At 51.1% G+C, this 14,671-nt stretch overlaps 1 pseudogene; it reads right to left on the bottom strand.

Moving 5' to 3' along the window:
- LOC131586340 (zinc finger protein 850-like) overlaps positions 1-1,963 on the bottom strand; it is a 268,528-nt pseudogene extending 266,565 nt beyond the window's left edge.
- Between the last annotated feature and the right edge of the window lie 12,708 nt (positions 1,964-14,671).

Raw genomic sequence — 14,671 nt, forward strand, 5'->3', positions numbered from 1 at the left:
AACAAAGCCTGGGACCGGGATTGGAGTGGACAGTCACCCCAGTCTCCTCTCTTAGAAGGAATTTAAATGTCTAGGCATCCTAGAGGGTTTTAAGGATTCCTGGTGGCTGTTGGGTGTCATTTCTCCACCTCATGACTCAGACGGAGTTTCTCCAATAAAGAAATAAAGCTTTTGCCTGAAGCTCCCACTCTGCCCATGACAGGAAGCCCTGGGAGTGTCTGTGACATCCCGGCACTTTGGCAGCCTGGGGACTCCTGGGATGTCACCGTGGAGCCCCCGGGAGTGCCTGTGACAGAGAGGTGCCTTTGCAGCCCAAGGTCCCCTGGGATGTCACCATGGAATTGCTGGGACAGTGTCTGACCACACGGCTCTTCAGCATCCCCAGAAACCCCTGGGAGGTCTCCATGGAACCCCTGTCAATGCCTGTGACATTCTGGCTCTTGAACAGCCTGGAGACTCTTGAAATGTCCCCATAGAGCCCCTCGGAGAGCCTGTAACAAATCTGATCCTTGGCAGGCAACCATCACTAGCCCCTGTAGCTATGGTCTGTTTCCATGACAACCATCACAGCCCCTGTTGCTATAATCAGTCCCTTGGAAGCTCCATGGAGACCCCACGCCAGGGGTGGTTGCCATGGACACCAGCTCAGGCCTGTTGCCAGATTCTGTTGCCATGGCAACCATTTGCAGTCCCATCCCCAGGCTCATGGGATCCCAGAGCCACAGAATTGGCTGAGTTGGGAGGGACCCATGGGGATCCTCCAGTCCAACTGCTGGCCCTGCACAGGACACCCCAACAATCCCAGCCTGGGCCTGGCAGCGCTGGCCAAACGCTGCTGGAGCTCAGCCAGCCCTGGAGCTGGGAGCCTTCCCTGGGGAGCCTGTTCAGTGGCCCAGCAGCCTCGCGGGAAAAACCTTTTCCTCACATCCAGCCTAAACCTGCCTGCCTCAGCTCCAGCCGCTCCCTCCACTCCTGTCCCTGGGCACCAGAGGGAAGAGGTTCCCACAGCCCCCAGCCAGGGACCCGCTCCCAAGGCTGCTGCCATGGCAACCAGGCCTGGCACCAGCTGGGATGCTCGGTTTCCACGGGCTGGGCTTCAGGAATGGCATTCCTCAATTTCCTGGTCTTGCTGAAACCGCGCTTCCGCTCTCTTCCCTCTTGCCTCCCATGGAAAGCAGAAAAGGCAAAGATGCCGGGCTGGGATAAGAACAATTTATTGAGAACAGCAACGAGATAATGAATGAAGAGGAGCAGAAACAACTTTGTATAACAGAAGGGATAACATAAACTACTTACAGGGAAAACTAAAAGACCACCGTCAGCTTTTTCCTGGCCACGTATTTCCTCCTGACAGGAAATGAAAACCTTTTTCTCTGGTGAGAGAGAGGGAGTCCTTTTCCTGCACCTGGAAACGACCTGAGATGGGACTGAATATAATGACAGGGCCATCTCCAGACCCACACCTTCTTTGATACCACATCATGTCACTGCCATAGGCAGGAAAAGGTAAAGGTGTCTTCCCAGCATGGATCCCAGGGAACATGGATCACCAGGTCTCTTCCCAACGTGGGGCCCTCAATGGGGGATGAAGCTGGAGCTGTGGAGAAAGCTCTTCCTGCACTTTGGGGCATTTGCAGAGCTTCCCTTACTGGTGCCTCCGTTGGTGTCTTGTCAAGCTAGAGCTGTGGCAGAAACTCCTCCCACACTGGGAACACTTGTAGGGCCTCTCCCCAGTGTGGATGCGGCGGTGGGTGATGAGGGTGCAATTTCGCTTGAAGCCCTTCCCACAGTCAGAGCATCGGAAGGGCCTCTCCTCTCTGTGAATCCACTGGTGCAGGAGAAGACTGGAGTTGGTCTGAAACCTCTTCCCACACTCAGGACACTCGTAGGGCCTCTCCCCAGTGTGGATGCGCTGGTGAATGACGAGTTTGGAGTTGTAGCTGAAGCCCTTCCCACATTCCCCACACTCGTAGGCCCATTCCCCAGTGTGGATCATCTGGTGGCTGACCAGGTTTCTTCTGTGGCTGAAGCTCTTCCCACACTTCAAGCACTTGTAGGGCTTCTCCCCATCCTGAAGCTGCTCCTGGACCACCAGCTCAGAGCCCTGGCTGGATCTCTGCCCACCTTCCTGGCACAGGGTGGGTCTTTCCTCCTCAGAGCACCCTGGCATGGGTTTGGAGCTCCTCCTCCTGCGGGATCTCTGGAGCTTTTCCTCCCTGTTGGACTCCTTTACTGTGGAGCTGCTCAAAATGGCCTCTTCCATGAGGTTCTGCCGTGGGGATTTTTCCTCCCTGGTCTCCATCCTCAGCTCCTTGTCTGGGGGAGGAAGGACAAGGAGAGGATGGGATTTGCCTCCGTGCCAGAGGGAAGGGGAAGGAGATCCCCCCAGTGTGTCCCCGACAGGACGGCGTTGGCAGTGGGGTTGTCCTGCAGCCGGGGGCCAGGCTGGGCTGGGAGATGGAGCAGGAGAGAGGGGGAAAGGGGCACTGACTTCCTCCTCACCTGCCTGCGTGTCCTGGGGCATCTTCCTCTTTCTCACAGCCTCCTTCTCCATCCAGCCAAGCTTTGGGATTGGGAAATCCTGCTTTGGGAGAAAACAAGGAATGACCACATTGAGTTTGAAGGACTTTCTGTTCAAGTCCCTCTCTAGAAATCACCAGGGCATCTGGGGTGTCTTGGTTTGAAAGGAGAGGTGTTTGCTAAGGAAAGCAGGAGCCTCCATTGAAATGGATAAAAATGTAAACATCCCATCCCCTCCGAATTATTATAATCTTGAAATCAAAGTGCTCTCAGGTAACGATATGGGAAAAGGAATATAAGTTCTTTAATAATGAAGGAAAATGAAAATGCAGCAGTACAAAAAAAAAAAACAAAAAAAAAAAAAAAACAAAAAAAAACCTCACCAACAGAATCAGAATGCAGAATGCAACCTTACACACTGTTGGTCAGGGTTTTGGAAGTAATTTGATTAAATGGTGTCTGCAGTCCTCCTGGAGTGACACATATGGTTCTGTTGAAGCAATGATCTCGTAGAAGGGTGTATCTTACCTCTGAAGTTCTGATGCTGTAGATGGGTCTGGTCTCTCCTCTGGGAATCCTGTGGAGAAAGACTGCCTGTGGTGTTCTAATTCTGAAATTATATCCAGTCAGGAATGCTTGGCTCCTCCCCCTGGGTGGAGCATCTCACAATGGGATGATGTCATTTTATCAGTCCTGCAGTGAGACTCAATGGCCCATTAACAGAAGATATCCCCCTGGAGGGAGGATGGGTGGTGGAAGAGATAAAGAACACTGCCCCACCTGGTTTTAACAGCTGGCCCATTAACAGAAGATATCCCCCAGTTATGAGGGATGGCTCATGAAAGAGATAAAGAAAATAGCTCTACCAGGTTTTAACAGATGGTGAAAGAATACATACTTTTGGTTACATCTTGCACTGCAACCCAGGACATGGGGTCCATAAAAACCTCCCAAACACCAAGGTTCAGCCCTGAAAATGCCTCCCAGGAGTTCCTCATCTCTGGTCTCTCCCCTTTGGTCTTCAAGGGTTCCTCCCTGTCCCAGATGCTGGGGGTCCGACTTGTACTGGGGGTCACCTGTCTACTCAGTCCCAGGCTGATGGGAGTGCCAGGAATCCAAAAAGTTCCCCTGGTTCCATCTCTCCACTTAGGAATGCTGGGACCCCACAGTGTCCCCACAAGGGGCATTTTCCACTCAGCTTTGGATTTCTTCATTCTCCAAACATCCCCTCCAAAAAAGCCAATCCAGGGACACCCCAGGATATCTGGGCCAAGCTCCCCCTCCCTGGTCACCTGTGGGATGGGGGGTGATGATCCCATGGGTGGAGGCTGTGAATTCAGGGAGTGCTTGACCTCGTGCTTCCTTCTCCTTTCCCTGATCCTCCTTTGTCTCTCCTTCAGTCTGAAGAAGCTGCTACAGGTGTCAGAAACAAAACTCCAAGTCCCTTGGAGCTTCAATCGTTCCCTCTGAGGGCAGGGACTGCCAAAGGCTCCCCAGGGACTGGCGAGAGCAGATCCTAGAGGCCAGGATTGCCGGGAGCCAAAGGCTCTGAGCAGGGAACTGCAATGCTGAGCAAGCCCTGGCTGGGTTGGAGGAAGCAGAAAGGCCAAGCCCTGAGCCCAGGCCTGGCACAGCAGGGCCTGTCCCTCACGGGTGGCTCGGGGCTCTTTGTGGGGCAGTGGGATGTGAGGGGCAGCAAGGACAAATGCCATAAACCTGTGTGACACTCCAGACCCTTATGGAACCAAGGGGCCAGAGTGACACCATGGGAAGTTGTGGAACCACGGGGATCATTGTGGCACTCTTGGACCCATGGAACCAAGGAACCAGTGGGACACTCTGGGGCCTCATGGAAACAAGAGGCCACTGTGAGCCTGCAGGTCTGTAATACCCCAGAACACTTCAATGCTGGTGGTAACCAAAGGTTCCTGTGCTTGAGTTTGGTGCACAGGAGAAACAACAACCAGATCTTCTCAAGATGGACAGATGTAAAGAATATTCTTGGTAGGAAGGGACCCACAAGGATCATCAAGTCAAGCTCTTAAGTGAATGGCCTGACAGGATTTCAGTCCTGAAAGGATTGAACCCACAGCCTTGGTGATACTGGCACCATGGTCTAACAACTGAGCTAAAAGGTCAAAATGACACAAAATTTAACTGTTAAAATATAGACAATCAAGGAATTTTGGCAAAGGGTTTAATACAGCATCCAATCGAACACAAAACGCTTACCATAGCATTAACTTTGCAAACTTAGCTCATTTAACCTAAAAACTGCTTACCCTTAAGATTTTAGGTAACATTAAGATATCCAAAAATAATCCAGGCACATTGGATAAGAAGGGGAATAAAAAGAGACCAGAAACACATAAGATCCACAGAAAAAGACTTTCAGGATGATCCCAGTCACTCCCTCTACAGTCCCAGTCCCTCCCAGAATGAGCTGTTGCACCCACTCACCCCTAGATCCTCCCAGTATGATTCCAGTCATGGCCAGAGTGACTCCCTCTCACTCCCAGAATGGGCCCAGTTGCTCCCAGTCACCTCCAGCATGGTTCCAGTCATAGCCGGCACCTTTCCAATCACTCTCAGTATAATCCCAGCTAGTTCCACTAGGATCCCAGTATTACCCCAGCATGGGCACAGCTGCTCCCAGGATTATCCAGTGTGGTTCCAGTTGCTCCCATTTACCTGCATTGTGGTTTCAGTCTCTCCCAGTCTATCCCAGTTGCTCCCAGCCACTCCCAGTCACCCTGAGTGCAGTCCCAGTTGCTGCCAGTATGGTCCCAGTCTTGCCCAGGATGGCCCAGCTGCTCCCACTGTGATCCCAGCAGGATCCCAGTTGTCCCCAGCATGGTTCCAGTTGCTCCCCGTTCCTCCCAGTGTGATCCCAGTTGCACCCAGTTGCCCCCAGTATAGTCCTAGTCACTCCCCAGATGGTCCCAGCTACTCCCAGCAAAGTTGCAGTCATTCCCAGTTGCACCCAGTGTAGACCCACTCACTCCCAGTTGCTCCCAGTTTTCCCCAGCATGGGGCCCAGTTGTCCCCAGCGTGGTTCCTATTTATTCCCAGTGTGTTCCCAGTCATCCCCAGTATGGTTACAAACTCTCCCAGTATATTGCAGTTGCCCTCAGCATACCCATAGCCATTTCCAGACACTCTTAGTAATCCCAGTCAGGTGCTTGTTATTCCAGTATGATCTCAGTCACTCCCAGTCTATCCCAGTCCAGCACTCCCTGAACTCACAGCCCCCCATCCGTGGGATCATCACCCCCCATCCCGAAGGTGACCATGGTTACCGAGCTTAGCCCAGATATCCTGGGGGGTTCCTGGGTTGGGTTTTTGGGGGTGATTATTGGAGAATGAAGAACTCCAAAGTTCTTCAGTGGAAAATGAGTTCTTTGAGTGGAAAATGCCCCTTGGGGGGACATTTGGGGTTCCCTGTGGCAGCTGCTGACAGAGGCAGCCTGAAGGAGCAGAGCCCTGTGTCCCCCAGGACCCCAAAGTGGGGAGCACAGAGAGAAGGAGTGCCGCAATTCATGGGACCCTCAACAGCCTGGAGAGAGGGAAGGGTGTCTCCATGGACCACCTGCACCCCCCAGAAGAGAATAAGGTGAGCAGGGACCCTAGGACCCCCCAAAACTTCCAGCATTCCTAAGTGGGGAGATGGAAACGGGAAAATCTTCAGATTCCTGGCACTCCCAGCAGCCTGGGCAGGGCAGGGACTGACTAGACAGGGGACGCCCAGTACAAGCGTGAACCCCAGAAGCTGGGACAGGAAGGAAACCCTGAACACCAAAAGAGAGAGAACAGAGATGGGGAACTCTTGGGAGGCATTTTCACAGCTGAATTTTTGTGGTGTAAAATTTTTATGGACTCCATGTACTGGGTTGCAATGCAAGATGTAACCAAAAGTATGTTTTCTATCACCATCTGTTAAAACCTGGTGGAGCAGTTTTCTTTATCTCTTTCATCACCCATTCCCTCATATCTGAGGGATGTCTTCTGTTAATGGGCCGGCTGTTAAAACCAGGTGGGGCAGTGTTCTTTATCTCTTCCACCACCCATCCTCCCTCCAGGGGGATATCTTCTGTTAATGGGCCATTGAGTCTCACTGCAGGACTGATAAAATGACATCATCCCATTGTGAGATGCTCCACCCAGGGGGAGGAGCCAAGCATTCCTGACTGGATATAATCTGAGACTCTAAACACCACAGGGAGTCTTTCTCCACTGGATTCCCAGAGGAGAGACCGGACCCATCTACAGCACCGGAACTTCAGAGGTAAGCTACAATCTTCTATGGAATCACTGCTTAAACAGAACCACATCTGTCACTCCAGGAGGACTGCAGCCACCATTTAATCAGACTGCTACCAACACCCTGACCAACAGGGTTTCAGGTTGTATTCTGACACTGGGAGGGCTGGTTTTTTGTTGTTGTTTTTTTCTTTTTTTTTTGTACAACTACATTTTCATTTTCAATTTTTTTTAGTAAAGAACTATTATTCCTATTCCCATATCGTAACCTGAGATCAATTTGATTTCAAGATTATAATAATTCGGAGGGGGATGGGATGTTTACATTTTTATCCATTTCAGTGGAGTTTTCTGCCTTCCTTAGCAAACACCTTTCCTTTAAAACCAAGACACCTTAGATGCCTGGGTGACTTCTAAAGATGGACTTGGTAAGAGGGACCATCAAACTCCATGTGCTTATTCCTTGTTTTCTCCCAAACCAGTATTTCTCATTCCAAGACCTTGGTTGGATAAAGAAGGCAGCTGTGAGGAAGAGGAAGATACCCCAGGACACCCAGGCAGGTGAGGAGGAAGTCAATGCCCCTTTCCCCCTCTCTCCTGCTCCATCTCCCAGCCCAGCCTGGCCCCCGGCTGCAGGACAACCCCGCTGCCGATGCCGTCCTGCTGGGCACACACTGGGGGGATCTCCTTCCCCTTCCCTCTGGCACGGAGGCAAATCCCATCCTCTCCTTGTCCTTCCTCCCCCAGACAAGGAGCTGAGGATGGAGACCAGGGAGGACAAATCCCTGCAGCAGAACCTCATGGAAGAGGCCGTTTTGAGCAGCTCTACAGCGCAGGAGTCAAACAGGGAGAAAAAGATTCAGAGATCCCGCAGGAGGAGAGGCTCCAAACCCATCCCAGGGTGCTCTGAGGAGGAAAGACCCACCCTGTGCCGGGAAGGTGGCCGGAGATCCAGCCGGGGCTCTGAGCTGGTGGTCCATGAGCAGCTTCAGGATGGAGAGAAGCCCTACAAGTGCTTGGAGTGTGGGAAGAGCTTCAGCCAGAGGAAAACCCTGATCCGCCACCAGATGATCCACACTGGGGAATGGGCCTATGAGTGTGGGGAATGTGGGAAGGGCTTCAGCTTCAGCTCCCAACTCATTATCCACCAGCGCATCCACACTGGGGAGAGGCCCTACGAGTGTCCCGAGTGTGGGAAGAGGTTTCAGACGAGCTCCCATCTCCTCGTGCACCAGCAGATTCACACAGATGAGAGGCCCTTCCGCTGCCCCGACTGTGGGGAGGTCTTCAAGCAAAACTCCCACCTTGTCAAGCACCGGCGCATCCACACTGGGGAGAGGCCCTACAAGTGTCCCCAGTGTGGGAAGAGCTTCTCAGTCAAATCTAACTTGACCCGACACCAACGGAGGCATCAGTAAGGGAAGCCCTGCGAGTGCTCCAAGTGCAGGAAGAGCTTTGTGCACTGCTCCCGCTTCATCCACCCTTGGAGGATCCACATTGGGAAGAGACCTGGTGATCCATGTTTCCTGTGATCCATGCTGGGAAGACACCTGTACCTTTTCCTGCTCATGGTAATGGCATGATGTGGGATCAAAGAACGTGAGAGTCTGACCGTGTCCCTGTCATTATATTCAATCCCATCTCAGGTTGCCAGGGGCAGGAAACGGACTCCCTCTCTCTCACCTGAGGATAAGAGTGTCCTTTCTTGGCAGGAGGAAATATGTGGCCAGGATGAGCCAGTCGGTGGCATTTTAGTTTTCTCTGTGAATAGTTTGTCTTATCCCTTCTGTTATCCAAATTGTTTCTATCTCTGTTTGTTCCTTATCCCATTGCTCTTCTCAATAAATTGTTCTTATCCCAGCCCGGCATCTTTGCCTTTTCTGCTTTCCATGGAAGGCAAGAGGGAAGTGAGCAGCAGTGCGATTTTAGCAGGAACATGAAATTGGGGAATGCCGTTCCTGAAGCCCAGCCCGTGGAAACCGAGCATCCCAGCTGGTGCCAGGCCTGGTTGCCATGGGCAGCAGCCTTGGGAGCGGGTCCCTGGCTGGGGGCTGTGGGAACCTCTTCCCTCTGGTGCCCAGGGACAGGAGTGGAGGGAGCGGCTGGAGCTGAGGCGGGCAGGTTTAGGCTGGATGTGAGGAAAAGGTTTTTCCCGCGAGGCTGCTGGGGCACTGAACAGGCTCCCCAGGGAAGGCTCCCAGCTCCAGGGCTGGCTGAGCTCCTGCAGCGTTTGGCCAGCGCTGCCAGGCCCAGGCTGGGATTGTTGGGGTGTCCTGTGCAGGGCCAGCAGTTGGACTGGAGGATCCCCATGGGTCCCTCCCAACTCAGCCAATTCTGTGGCTCTGTGATCCCATGAGCCTGAGGATGGGACTGCAAATGGTTGCCATGGCAATGGGCCCTGGCTCCAGGCCTGAGCTGGTGTCCATGGCAACCACCCCTGGCATGGGGTCTCCATGGAGCTTCCAAGGGACTGACCATAGCAACAGGGGCTGTGATGGTTGTCATGGAAACAGACCATAGCAACAGGTCCTGGTGATGGTTGCCTACCAAGGATCAGATTTGTTACAGGCCCTCAGAGGAGCTCCATGGGGACATTTCAAGAGTCTCCAGGCTGTTCAAGAGCCGGAATGTCACAGGCATTGACAGCGGCTCCACAGAGACCTCCCAGGGGTTTCTGGGGATGCTGAAGAGCCGTGTGGTCAGACGCAGTCACAGCAATTCCATGGTGACATCCCAGGGGACCTTGGGCTGCAAAGGCACCGCTCTGTCACAGGCACTCTTGGGGGCTCCACGGTGACATCCCAGGAGTCCCCAGGCTGCCAAAGAGCCGGGATGTCACAGACACTCCCAGGGCTTCCTGTCATGGGCAGAGTGGGATCTTCAGGCTAAAGCTTTATTTCTTTATTGGAGAAACTCCTGCTGAGTCATGAGGTGGAGAAATGACACCCAACAGCCACCAGGAATCCTCAAAACCCTCTAGGATGCCTAGACATTTAAATTCCTTCTAAGAGAGGAGACTGGGGTGACTGTCTACTCCAATCCCGGTCCCAGGCTTTGTTTATGTGTAAAAGACTGGACAGGTGGAATTGAACCGTAATGCAATTTGTCCCACAAGTTTAACAATGGAATACCATCTGTCTTTTCTGATGCCCATTGCCAAAATTGGTACTCTCCCTTAAACATTTCTTTTATTCAAGGGTATCTCCCAGAAAAAACCTGCTAGCTCTGGCTGGCCTTGGCCTTTGGTGGTCACCTCGCATCAGCCCCTGAAACAGAGCGGCTCTGTTCCTCCCTATGGAAAAGCACCAGCCTCCTTGTCCAGGGACCATTTAGAATTTGGCATCCCAAATTCCATAGATCTAAGAATTGCTCCAAGACAAAAGCAGCCAGGACAGAGGGGTTAGGTTGGCCTTGTCCTCTTGTGATTTTTAGACTATAAGCAGTCTGTTTTCATTTGAAAACCCCTTGGAGAGTCCCCAGAGATCTCCCAAGGTGGGGTTTTGAGGCCTCAGGCACATGACCACTCTATAGGGACAAAGGAGCTCTGTGCTCCGTGGGGTGGAGACTGAGGACAGTGGACAAGAGCCATGAGAGTGTTTAAAGAGCGGTTTCAGAGATGGTGGATCCTTTTGACATAGTGGAAAAGAGCCAGAGAAAGAAAGAATTGATGCCAAATGCAGCTGGGGAGGCCCAGTATGAACACCAGGAGGAAGGAATTTGTGTCCCAGGGCAGGGCTGTGGTGCAACACATCCCCCAGATGGAGTCTGGAGCAGCCCAAGGCTTTGTGTGGCCAGGCAGAGGCAGGCAGGACACAGAGCTGTCAGCAAAGGAAGGGGCCAGCGAGGTGGGGCAGCCGGGGGATGACGACAGCCTGCAGGGACAGAGGCGCAGGGCATGGACACCACAGGGCAGCCTGGGCTGGAGAGGGCACAGGGATGGGCAGCAGCTGCAAGGCCCTGCCAGAGGCAACTTGTGCAGCCCTTTGGCCATGGCTGCTGGCCCTGGGCCTGAGGCCAGCAGGGGACAAGTGACCCTGGCAGCCCTGGGGCCTCATTGCCTCCTTGTCCCTGCTCAGCAGCCTGGCAGGGGCCACCCCATGGTGCTGCCCTTGGCATTGCACATCCCCACATGCCAGTGCCCCGGGAAGAGCCCTGAGCAATGAGGGAGGGACAGCATCTGCCTTGCCAGGGGCTGGGGCTCAGCCCTTGGCCCTTGGCATTCCTGAAACACATCCAGCTTTGCTCAGCACCACAGACACCTTTCCCTTGCTTGTCCTCAGCTGCCATCAGGGCCTCCAGTCTTCTGCTCTACCTGGAACCTGGGGACGCTTTCTCACTCGTGTCTCTCATTTCAACTACAAGAAACTTCAGTGTTTCCATCTGACTTGGAGCTCTTGAGAAGTTTCTGGAGTACACTCTGAGGGACTGAGTGGGATGCAGAGAGCCCCAAAGGCCCGAGAGGGTAATGAAAGTGCTGGTGCTGTGTCTGTGCTGCTGAGCTGGGCCGGGCTCCTGGCCCAGAGGCAGCTCCTGGCAAGGGCAGCGCTGCAGAGAGACAGCTCTGGCCAGGAGCAGCTCCTGAGCAGAGCCCAGCAGGGCTGGGGCCCTGCCAGGGCAGCTCAGGGACACGAGCAGGCCCAGACAGAGCTCCCAGGGGCTCAGCACTGGCAGGGGCTGGGGGATGTCCCAGAGGGGGCTGTGTCACAGTGGCACCTCTGGGGCTGTGTCCTGGAGCCCCAGAGCAGCTGTGATGTCAGAAAGGGGCTGTGTGACAGCTCCGAGTGGGTTGTGTGAGGTCACAGATGGGGCTGTGACATGACAGAGTTTGTTGTGTGAGGTCACTGAGCAGCTACAGCATCATAGAGGGGATTCTGTGACATCAGAAAGCAGGGTGTGGCATCACACAGAGGACTGTGACATCAGAGGTTGAATGCATGACATCACAGAGTGGGTTGTGACATCACAGAGTTTCTGTATGACATCACAGAGCCACCACAGGGTGGACTGTGACATTACTGAGTGGGCTGTGAGGTCACAGAGCAGACACCACAATCCCAGAGGGCGGCTCTGTGACATCAGACAGCAGATTGTGACATCACAGAGCAGCTGTGTGACATCAGAGAGAAGAGTGTGTGATGTCAGAGAGAAGACTGTGACATCAGATTGGCTTCTGCCATCTCAGAGGGGCTGGGACATCACAGTCCAGGCTGGGACATCACAGAATGGCTGTGGGACATCCCAAGGTCTGTGGGGCATGGGACAGGGGGACAGGGAATCCCTGGCAGCATCCCCATATCCCCCAGGGCCAGAGCCTGGGCCAGGGCTCCTTCACCCCGTCACCAACGAGGGCTTGAGAGCACTTAAAATATCCCCAGCAAGGGAGCAGCAAAAACCAGATTTAATATTAAGCACCAGCAGCACAAAGTTCCTTGGCAAGAGTCACTCTGCTCCTGACTGGACACTTCAGGCACAGCAAGGAAACAAAGCAACAACAAAAACAAACAAAATCCAGGCAATTCAACCAGAAATTAACCCAGAACTCTGTGTGTGTGTGTGTGTGTGTGTGTGTGTGTGTTTGAGCTTAACAGAGATCAAACTTAACAGGACTTCACTTATACCTTAATTTATTCCTCAAATATCACAATTTAGCAAAAGAACTTAACAGCATTTAAGCTAACTTATATGACTTCAGAATTTAACAGTGGAATAACACTTAACAATATTCAGCTTAGTTTACTGTTGGAGCCAGAGGCACTGAGAGTGTGCCCCTATCTCTGATACCTGGCTCTGACATCCAAGAAAACACTGAATGTCATAGAACACCGTGAAAGCAACTGTTAATAGAAAAACCAGGAGTGTAAGTGTGTAGATTAAAGAGATTTCTTATGTCACTGAGTGAAAAAGTTAAAGTTTGGAGTTTAAACTAGTTTAGAAAATAGAGGACAAGATGGAGGATTCAGGGTGTTGTCTCTTGTCCTTCTTTCTTCTTCATCTTCTTCTTCTAGAGGTTTTTGGGTAGTAGTAGGTGATTGGATAGAGAATGCTGCAGTGCAGCACACAAGTGTTGGGTCATTGGGTCACTAAGAAAAAATATTTCCTTGGCATTTGTTAATTGGGTAAATGAACATATAAAAATCCTTGAAGAAGATCTTTGTTAGTCATTTTGCACCTTTCTATCTTAGTGCACATAGCTGCTTGTGGCTCCTTGTACCCTGTATACATGTAATGGAGATAAAAGAAGAATAAACAACCAAGTCCAAACAAGAGAAAACTGCCTCTATCTCATCAATCTTCAGTCCAAGGGGGAAAAAGAACCCAACCACAAGTGTCCCATCAGGACACCAGGGCCACACTGCACCACTGCAGACGGGAGCAAACCCTCAAGGACTGTGTGCCTTACAAATCTGCTAAACCCATGTCACACACATCCCTGAATTCAGACATTTAAAATATGTACATTTATCCATGGATACCTTTTCATCAGCAATATGTGCTATAAAACACCCAAGAGAAAAGGGTCGGGATGCCATTGCACACTGGCAGTCAGCCTTTGCTGTTTTGAGCATCCCTCATAGCATCAAAACAACACACATCTCACAGAAAACAAAACATTTCCTGCATCCCTGGAGTGTAACACACCACACTGGCGTTCCTCAAATAACAATAAAACAGGTCATTGTGGGAAGAGCACATGGCACTTTAACAGGAATTACTGAAAACCAAAACGGAGGAATGTGTGGTGGGACCCCAGAAAGCAAAGTAGCTAAGGCTGTTCATACAATAAATCATTCAGCAGTGTCAGAAGATCCCCAAACCCAGGCTCGCTTGAACTCTGCAATTCTAACACAAGTGAAAGACTTAGCAATGTGAGCTCTAACAAAAATTACCAACTTGTCAGTGCCAACCCAAAGCTATTCAAGTAGAAGATAAAACCCCCATGAGCTATATATGCAGTGAAGCAAGGGGTCAATTAATGCTACAATTGGCACGAGATAATGCAAACCAAGACTGTAGAAAAATTATAGCTGCATTAACTCAAGAGAATCCATCTCTGGAGGAGATGATTACAGCATGTGCTAAGGTTGGGACTGGATCTCATCACATGGATATGCTGGCCAATTCTATTACAGCTGCTGTTAAACTCACACCCCATTGCTACAAGTGTGGACAACAAGGCCACAGGAAAATAAACTCTCCACACAAGCCCATTCCACAGGAGACAGCTCAGGGACAAAGAAGTGATAATGCAAGCTGCAACCAATGTGAAAGAGTTGAACATACAGCCAAAGGACACAAACAACACCCTCCTGACAGTACCTCTACGGATGTGATAGAGCAGATTAAAGAAGAGTAACCAGAACAACTTATTCACCATGAAAATCAGACTCTTGAAAAGACAGTTCATTTAAAAACTGTTTGCTTACAAATTGTTTTTCTGCTAAGTTGGGTTTTTCTCACGGTTCTAAATGTTGAATGTTTTTTGTTTCTTGTTTAAAGAGTTCAGGATAATCTCAGTTCTAAATACTTTCTTGTTTTTTAATGTTAAGTTGTAACTTTTAACTATAAGTAGTTAACCTGTGGCTTGTTAGCTTAAAGGATTGTGATCCTGTCTGCCAGCTCCTGGAAGGGAGTGTTCCAAACTCAATTTAGTACACAAAGCATATTGCTTGCTGAAGAGAATTAATTGTGTCAAGTTAACTAGAAAACTTCATTCAAATTAAACCCATGCTGTCCCTGTTATCATGTCTGCAAAGGGCCCTTGCAGATAGGGTAACAGAGAGCATTTTCTATTTTTTAATTTAACCAAAAAGGGTGAATTGTCACAGTATGGTCACAGTAGAGCTGCTCAGGACTGGACAAGGTAAATCTAGACATAACACAAATCTAATTT

The sequence above is a fragment of the Poecile atricapillus genome, chromosome 19 (genome assembly GCF_030490865.1).
Source record: "Poecile atricapillus isolate bPoeAtr1 chromosome 19, bPoeAtr1.hap1, whole genome shotgun sequence".
NCBI lineage: Eukaryota > Metazoa > Chordata > Aves > Passeriformes > Paridae > Poecile > Poecile atricapillus.